Source organism: Camelus bactrianus, chromosome 13 (genome assembly GCF_048773025.1).
Source record: "Camelus bactrianus isolate YW-2024 breed Bactrian camel chromosome 13, ASM4877302v1, whole genome shotgun sequence".
NCBI classification, from domain to species: Eukaryota; Metazoa; Chordata; class Mammalia; order Artiodactyla; family Camelidae; genus Camelus; species Camelus bactrianus.
Genome location: NC_133551.1, coordinates 74,221,806 through 74,229,126, shown reverse-complemented (window position 1 = coordinate 74,229,126; position 7,321 = coordinate 74,221,806). Strand labels below are relative to the sequence as shown.

The following is a 7,321-nucleotide window of genomic DNA, read 5'->3' as shown; positions in this document are numbered from 1 at the left end:
AGGCCATCAGTGTATATATTTTTTTCTTTTGTCATCCAAACAGCCCCACATAGGAAAGCTCCGTTAGACTCTTAGAATGAGTCTAGGTGGTAAATTGTCTTTCAAAATGTGAAAAAGCTATAGCATTAAAAACACAAATGCCAAAGGCAAAACACCTTAAAATGAGACAGTAACTTTTTTTTTCTTTGCATGGTTAGGTGCCTTCATCTCTTTAAACACTGTAAATACACCCTTTTTGATTCTTATCCTACTGCGAGGGGGATGGAATAGGAAGGTGGTAGTCAGTAGCTTTATTCTGATACAGTTGTAGAATTTTAGAATTAAAAAGACCCTCAGGAAGCCTCTAGTTCAACTGTTTATTTCATAGAAAGAGGAAACCAGAGCTCAGGAAGGTCAAATGACTTGGCCAAGGTCATTGGTTTCAGGACCCTGGAGAGGTTAACCCATCAAGGCTGATGGGTGACTGACATTTCAGACTCTGCACTCCTGTAATTTAAACAATCACGCTGACACACATTTATTCATCCTACAAGCATTTATTGGGCACCTACTCTGTGCCAGACACGGGACCGTAACCTGATCCCAGCCGCAACAGTAGCTGGCCTCCGGGCGCTGACCTCTTGCGGGAGGAGAAAGGTAGACGGGCAATAGGCTAGCGAGTCCACAGGATCGGTAGGCGCTGTGACAGGGACTAGGCGGGTCCGAGCAGACCATTCTGAAGAGATGTCGTTGAAGGTGAAACCGGGGTGGTACTAGGGACCAGCTATGAATATCAAAGAGGAAGTACTTGCACCGGAAGGGGGAGCAAGGGCGCTGAGACCAGCGAGTCCCGCTTGTTTGGGTCTGAGCCAGGCAGCTGGGGTAAGAGACGTCCAACGAGAAGCCACAGGGGTTCTAAGAGAGACTGGGGGGGGGGGTGGGCAGCTGAGCAGGATGGAAGGCGGAGGGGAGAGGGACGGAGGGGAGCAGGCCAGGAGATGAGGCAGGAGGCTTCTGCAGGTGTCCAGGTGAGTCAAGAGCGGTCCAGGTGAGGGTGGTCATGGTGGGGATGGAGGACAGAACCCGGATTCAGGCCACCTCGGCTGGAGCTGATTAGAGCCCGGCTGCCTGGTCCAGCTGGTCTGAGCGCTCCGGGGTCACAGCGCCCGGCATCTCTCTCTGCCACCTGGAGGAGCGTGGGTGCACCCCACCTCCGTGTCCTTCTCCCTGGGGCTGGGGCAGACGGGCTTCTCTGACTGGGACCCAAAGGAGGAGATACATTTGACATCAGGACCGGCCTCCACAGCAAAAACAAGTAGTTTACTAAAATGTCCTTACAGACATGCTAGGGTCCAGTATTCTCTGTTCTGTCCCATCTTGTATTTAAGTGTAGGTGGCAGCCCGCTGAATTAGTATAATGGCCTACTACTGGAACACAACTGGCAGAAGGATACTGCCTTTGGTGGGTCCTTCCGAAGCCCCCACCCTCCCCCAGCCCATCAGGCTACGAAGGACCTGTGTGGCCCCAGACCAATGGAGGCTCTCGTTACTCATGTCTGAATATTTGAATATTATAAATCAATTAACTACAGGAAATAAAATAAAGCATGTAGACCTACCCTGGGCTTTTGTGGGCTTTCGTGGGGACAGCAAACTCAAACATCACCTCTGGCCCCTGGTCCACCTCTCAGCGCTCCCTGCCTTCAGCCCCGCCCCACACCACGTGACCTCCGGGACGACCTCTCGGTCCCTCCACCATACACAGCAGAGGGGAGCGGCTGTGCTCCAGTAAAACTGTACCCGCAAACCCAGTGTGCAGGCGGGCTGGGGCCTGTGAGCCCCAGTCATCAAGCTAGTTCTTCGGCTCCCCCCACAGAAAGAGTGGGAAGAACATTCTGTTCTGAAGACTATCACTGGGCAGAGGACAGCACCTGCCTGGTAAGGATTACGTCATGTGAGCTCGTGTTACCTTTCAAAATATATTATTTGTTTTAGAAAACTGTGAAAACAGACATAGCAAAGTGTAGCATCATAAAGTGTGCAGTTCAGTGGCTGTAAGTGTATTTGCATTGCTGTGCAGGCATCACCCCCGTGCAGGTGCCCCACTGTCCTGGTACCATTTGTTGAGAAGACCATTCTCTCCTTCATGGAGTGGCCTTGGCACCTTTTGAAAATGATTTGACTCTAAATGTAAGGGTTTATTTCTGGGCCATGTGTTCTATTCCGTTGGTCCATGTGTCTTAATGAAAAAATCAAAAAATGATTTTTTCAAGTGAGGGGCAGGGGAGGTAATTAGATTTATTTATGTATTTATTTTTTAATGGAGGTACTGGGGATCGAACCCAGGACCTTGTGCCTGCTAAGCACACACTCTACCACTGAGCTACGCCCTCCCCCGGTACCACGCTGTTTTGATTACTGTGGCTTTGCAGTAAGTGGTGAAATCAGGAGGCGTGAGGCAGCCAGATTTGTTCTTTTTCATGGCTGTTTTGACCACTCAGAGTTCTTTGAGGTCTGCAAGAAACAAGTCAGGATTTTGGCAGCAGTTGCATCAAATCTACAAGGTGTTACAATTACTTTTTTAGAAAGTTTGCCAAACTGGCATATTGAAATGGTATTTTGCTATATTTTAATATGCATTTCTTTTATTGCAGATAAAATTGGCCATTTGTGTCTTTCGTTACTGAATTGCCTACTATCTTTTGCCACTCTTTCTATTAGAGTTTTACTATCACCTATGTAAAGGGTATTAAGAATATCAACACTTCTTTTGCTATATAAAATCACCAAATACTCATGGGCATCTCTTTAGATGAGGCCCTGTGTTAGATATTGGTCTACGTGGTGAGGTGGGGAAAAAAAGCCATAATCCCTGTGCTTTTGGGGCAGGAAGGTGGGTAGACAGAAGTGAAAGAATTACCCAAATACATAATTATAAATTAGGAGAGGTGATATAAAGGCAAGGACCACTGTGCTGTGAAAGGGCTCTGATCTGGTATAGGTAAGTCTTTTATCAAGAAATGGCATTGGAGCTGCAATTCGATGAGTAGGAAATAGCTAAAGATGATGTGTGGTGTTTGAGAGCATTCCTGGCAAAGTTATAGCATGTGCAAAGGCCCTGAGGCCAAAGGAGCTGGGTATATATAAGGATATGAAAGAAGGTGGCTTGCACTGAGATGTGAAGGATAAGAGTAAAGGGAAGTGGGAGTCAGGCATCCAGTTGGTCAGAAAGTCTCACCTTTCTAGACTCTGGGTTGATAGCTGTGAATGACGGCCACTTGAAGCTTTTTGGCTCACTGCTCATGGTCTTCTCCTAAGTTCTGCCTTTTTTTTTTTTTTTTTTTTTTTTTTGGATGAATTCACCATTCATCACCCTGGCATTTTCCTTGACTGGTTCATCCATTCATTCATTCATTTATTATTCACAAATATTCACTGAGCACCTGTGATGTGCAGGCTAATCAATGAGCTTCTCTCTGACATTGATAAGTTCTTGGAGGTGAACTAAGAGGAGAAAGAGTGGAGAGTCAGCTGGGCCTTGTGGTGGAAGCCGGTTTGGCTGGAGCTTCAAGAAACCACCGTGAGGCTAGAAGGAGGAGAAGGGTGCAGACCCCGGGAGGTGGAGATGAAATCTTTTTCTTCATCTTCAGGGCAAAGGGAAGTCACAGATGATTTTCAGTCAGAAAGTGGTTCCATCAAGGGTTAGGGTTAGGAAAGTTCCCTGGCTTGGCTGGAAATGATGGAGCCAGGGCAGCAGAGTGGACCCCAGAGGTCATAGGAGGCCACCTTGGTGGTCCAGGTGGGCGGCGAGGATGCTCTGAGAAAGAACGGAGCCAGTGGACATGGACTGACGTGGATGGACGTCTCCCAGGTGTTCAGGAAGGACAAGCTACAAGACCTGGCGAAGGATGTGTCAGGGGAGGGAGAGAGCCCAGGATGTAGCCCCAGGTCCTGAGAGCAGATCTGCAGAGGGTGCTATTTAATGAGAAACGGAACCCTGGGAGGGCCCCACTGGCAGGAAGGACTTTGAGTTTGGTCTTGGTGAGTTAGTGCGTGGAGGCTCGTGAGCAAATAGCACGTTGGAGGAGGCAGGGAAGGGGCAGTACATGGATCTGAGCTGTTTCGGGGGGAAACAGTAAGAGCTTTCAATACACTGAACACAGGGAGTCAGAGAGGTGGAAGTGACAAGGACGGACTGGAGTCCCCAGCTTGTACCACCTGGAAAGATGGTGGTGGTGTTGGTGCCAAATATCTTTCCTTGTTTGTCATTTGCCTTGTACTTGTTTGGGGTGGGGTTAATTTGGCTCACACAAGAGGATGGTTTACCTGTACACTTTAGAAACTACATCTAGGTCACAGAAAGTTGGGGCTACGCTAAACTGATATCCTAACTATAAAGTCCTCGGTATCTCTGCGAAATAATATAAACCGATGCGTGAACCCAAAGTTAGTTCATCGTGTCTAACATCAGGAGAACGTGAGTTTGCTTATGATAAAGTCACACACCACCCTCTCCCTAAACACGTTGAATTCCAGAGCCCCTAAGAAAAGCCTCAGATTGTAAATTGACACGTTTCCCTGAAAGCTGCACACACCTGCCGAATCACTTTTTGAACACTCACCAAAATAACAGTTTCTCTTATTCCCAGTACAGCTTTGAGCCACAAAATTAATTACATCACCTGCAAAATTAGCCTTGTGCTTTACATCCAAAGGTCAATATTCACACTGAGAAGTGGTTTTGTGCTTTCAAATACAAGGCTCAGCATATAAATATTTATCACAGGAGGACAGGAACCCGTTGTACATGCGTGTTTACGTTATCAGGCAGTTACCTGGGGCAACGAGTCTTCTGTCTGCTTCCTGTCCCAGTTTCTTTTGCTCAAGACATTGGGCAATTGCTTATTTGACAGGCTGTTCTGTCTCATTCCCTTTCTTCTGGGAATGAAGGCACAGGATGCGAAACAAATACATCCCCTGGTCCACAAATACCTGCTTTCCAGAGGGGAGGGTTCTAGGTGTTTGCTAGAAAGATCCAACGGCCACCATGAGAGAGAAAACTGCGGTACCCCCACCAGGGAGCAGAAAGCCCGCATTTCCCCACTCCGGACTTGCTTGTTTTGGTTTGTGTCTCGAATGCTTTCCAAGGACTTTATGGAATGTTCAAGCTTTTGATAGTGAAGCTGATGTAACAGAGATACGGACAAACAAGAGTCACAACCATGGTTTGCGGCAAAAGCCCAGCCTTTGATTTTATTAGTTTTCTGTTTATAAAACGCGAATGTTAGAGAAACATCGGCCAAGTTGGCTTGCATCTGGCCACGTATTTGCTTTGGCCACTCTGAGCTTTCATTTCACAAGTTCTTGTACCAGGGAGCTCAGGGAATTGTTACGTAAGGAAGCCCAGCTGGGCTGGGGGCCAACAGGTCAACGCAGCTTTTTCCCACCTCCCCACGGCGGTCCCGAGGAACGGACTCGTGAACCTTCGGACTTAGACCCAATGAGCTCACGTGCAGGGAAACTCTACCAACAAGCTGCTTTTCAAGTGTTGGTTTTCGTAGCCTCCAGCATCCTGGTTCTTCCTAGTGGATCGTTATGAGCCTGGTGTGCGTTTATCAGAACCTATTTCGAGTCTCTCAGTCTCTTCTACCCACTGAGCTACTAGCTCTGTAGGTTTGCTAGCAACTCTGCGTTTTTATATTTTAATTTGCATTTAATTTTGCATATATTTTATTATTTTTTAATTATTTCTTTTTTTTTCCTCCTGCTGATCTGTCTTGTGTCAATTTTTTTTTTAATTCTTTTTTTAGGGGGCGAGAGTGGCAAATTTAGGTTTATTTATTTATTTTTATTGTTTTAAATTTTTTAATGGAGATCCTGGGGACTGAACCCAGGACCTCATGTGTGCTAAGCTACTGAGCTACCCCCTTCCTTCCATGCAGATATTTTAATTTGCATGTAATTCAGTTGGCCATTTGTAGCTCTCCTTTCTGAATTGCCTGTGGTCCTTTGCCTCCTTTTTTTTCTGTTGGAGTTTCACCATCACCTATGTAAACGACACGAAGCATGGTGACACTTCTTTTGTTATATAAAATCACCAGCTGTCTCCTGGGCACCCCTCTGGTCCTGGGAACTGTTCATGGGTTCTTCTATGTTCTAAATGTCCCCCTTCCAAGCTTTGTGAGATAATCCTTCCAACTAATTTTCCAAAATTTGGTGAACAAGTTCACGTTAATACCCAGTGTCCGTGTGAGGGCTCGTTCTATCTTGTGCGTTTTGAATTTCAGTACCTAGATGTGCCTGGACTAAGTAGGCATTTGATAAATGTTTGTCTAGTGGACAGAAAATCCACGCAGAAATTATTCTCTAGTTTCCGTCCAACGATCCTCTTCCTATGCAAAAATGAAATAAAATAAAATAAAATAAGATAAAACCCCCCCAAACCAAAAAACTAACCTTTTTATTCTAACCCCGACATCAGCCTCTTCTTCTCGTGATGATTTTAATCATTCTCCAAGATATTTTCCTGACATAAATATTTTAAAATGTTAGGTAAACAACAAGGACCTACTGTGTAGCACAGGGAACTACATTCAATTTCTTATAATAATATATAATGAGGAAGCATCTAAAACTATATATATTATATATATATGTGTATGCATATGTATAAATATATTTTTATATATATATGTGTATGTATAACTGAATCGGTTTGCTATACACCTGAAACTAACATAGTAAGTCAACTACACTTTGATAAAAAAAAAAAAAAAACTTAAAAAAAGATGCATATGGCATCCTTGGTCATATACAAAAGTAGGGACATATTTTCAGCTCTGCTTCCAAAATCCTTGATGCATTTTATGGGCTTTTGGCCACAGCCATCTGTTAGCCCTTGTCTTCAATGGAACAGTCCAGTGTAACTCCCTGGAAACTAATATAATGGAGTTAATTATCCTATAATTATAATTTAATGTGACAAGGTCAAGTTCCCCTGATTCATAAGCTTGTACTTGTCCACCCTGAAATGAGTTTTCAGGGCTACGTAAGCCCTGCGCACGTGGGGAACAGGCGAGGCCTCACAACTGTGGAACGGGCGGAGGACCTCCGGGAGGGTCCCTCTTGCTCCAGAGCCTTCCCCACATCCCAGTTCAGCTGCGCCTGAGCTCCAGCTGTGGTCATCCACTCCCTGTTTACTGGCCGCTGACTCTGTGTCAGATATTATGCGAAGCACCGGCCACGGAGGCTTGTGCCTGGGGCTGACGATTTGTACTCATTCTCTTTTAAAAAGTAGGTTCAGCTGGGATAGAATTCACATGAATCACGGATGTCTTGGTGT

At 45.6% G+C, this 7,321-nt stretch overlaps 1 long non-coding RNA gene across 1 annotated transcript; it reads right to left on the bottom strand.

Annotated features, from left to right (window-relative positions):
- Positions 1–516: 516 nt before the first annotated feature.
- On the bottom strand, positions 517–1,739 carry LOC141579650 (uncharacterized). The gene is made up of 2 exons (XR_012511470.1): positions 1,599–1,739; positions 517–1,235 (listed from the first exon to the last, which is right to left on the bottom strand). It is a non-coding gene; the product is annotated as an uncharacterized LOC141579650 (long non-coding RNA).
- Positions 1,740–7,321: the final 5,582 nt, after the last annotated feature.